The sequence below is a fragment of the Galeopterus variegatus genome, unplaced genomic scaffold (assembly GCF_000696425.1).
Source record: "Galeopterus variegatus unplaced genomic scaffold, G_variegatus-3.0.2 Scaffold218, whole genome shotgun sequence".
NCBI lineage: Eukaryota > Metazoa > Chordata > Mammalia > Dermoptera > Cynocephalidae > Galeopterus > Galeopterus variegatus.
In genome coordinates this window covers 694,328-696,018 of record NW_007726329.1, presented here as the reverse complement: position 1 = coordinate 696,018, position 1,691 = coordinate 694,328, and the positions used below count along the sequence as shown (strand labels likewise).

The 1,691-nt window shown below is 49.4% G+C and overlaps 1 protein-coding gene across 1 annotated transcript in view; it reads right to left on the bottom strand.

Moving 5' to 3' along the window:
* The window catches only part of PKN1 (protein kinase N1), a 31,120-nt gene that overhangs the window by 7,360 nt on the left and 22,069 nt on the right, over positions 1-1,691 (bottom strand). The window lies entirely within an intron of this gene.

Below are 1,691 nucleotides of genomic sequence, written 5' to 3'. Positions count from 1 at the left end.
AGGGGATCTCAACCCTTGCCTTGGTGTTGTCAGCACCACGCTCAGCCAGTGAGCGAACCGGCCATCCCTATATGGGATCTGAACCCGGGGCCTTGGTGTTATCAGCACCGCACTCTCCCGAGTGAGCCACGGGCCGGCCCTCAGAAGGTGCTTTCGTAGAGGCAGGAGAACCCAACAGAACACTCTAAGTAAACCTGGAAAGCAGCAGGAACGCTTCAGAATCCGCCCCTCAGGCCACCTACTGCTGTCCTACACCTGGTTTTGGACAGCTTTCCTAACAGGAGGTCAGTGTCGTTGCCCCATCGTGTGAAGTCAGTCCTTCTCTCTGCTCCTTTCTTTCAGAGGTCCCTGATGACCAGATCTCGTAAGAATTTCTGCATGTGGATATGGACACATGGAGAAATAGGTGGGTGGGTGGGTGGGTGGGTGGATGGATGGATGGATGGGTGGGTGGACAGATACAGATACACATATGGATATATATAGAGAGAGATGGATGGACAGCTATAGATAGATACGAGGGTACTTCAAAAAGTTTGTGGAAAGACTCGTATTATCCTTTAGTTCTATTTTTCCACAAACTTTTTCAAGTACCCTCGTATACATAGATACAGATAGTAGACAGGTAGGAGGATACATAGACTATATAGATATTGATATAGATAGATATATACACATGGATATATAGATAGAAATAGATGTAAAATGGGGCACACATATAGGTTAAGGGCAAATTAAAATAATTTTTGAGGATAATTTGGCTAAATGAGGGAGCCAGTAACTTTCCTACTCCGTGCCTCAGTTTCCTCTTCTGTCAAATTCAACAAACAACATTCTCTCTTTTGTTGGGTGGTTGAGAGAATTCATGAGCTGATGTCTCCAAAGCACTTAGGACAGGGCCTGGCTCATACTACAAGGTATTGGCTAGGAATGTTACTTAGACCATGGGTTCCCAACCAGGGGACACTAGGCTATATCTGAAGATGTTTGGTTGTCACAACTGGTGTTGGGAGGGTGGGTTGCTCCTGGCATCTGGTGGGTGGAGGCCAGGGACACTGCTCAACACCCTACGGTGCATAGGACGCCCCATCCAAGAGAATGATTCAACCCCAAATGTTCACAATGCCAAGGGTGGGAAACCCTGATGTAGACCCTAACCCAAAGAACACTATGAAAGGAATCTCTGTTGACACGACTATATCTCTGTGATATGTCACCACATTTTGTTTTTCTTTTCTGGCTTGACGAAATTTAGTGATTTCTTTCTTTTTAAAAATATCCTGCGGGCCGGCCCGGTGGCGCACTGGATAGTGCGTGGTGCTTGGGAGTGCGGCGGCGCTCCCGCTGAGGGTTCGGATCCCATATAGAGACCGGTCCACTCACTGGTTGAGCATGGTGTGGGCATGACACCAAAGGTTGCGATCCCATTGCCGGTCGCGGTGCAGGCATGACACTGGCGGTTGCGATCCCGTTACCGGTCACGAAAAAAGACAAAAAGGAAAAAAAAAAAATATCTTGCCTCGGGCCGGCCCGGTGGCACACTCGGTAGAGTGTGGTGCTTGGGAGTGCGGCGGCGCTCCCGCCGAGGGTTCGGATTCCACATACAGACCGGTTCCCGCTCACTGGCTGAGCGAGGCGCGTGGGCAAGACTAGAGACTTCGATCCTGTTACCTGTCCCAATCCGAGAGCAT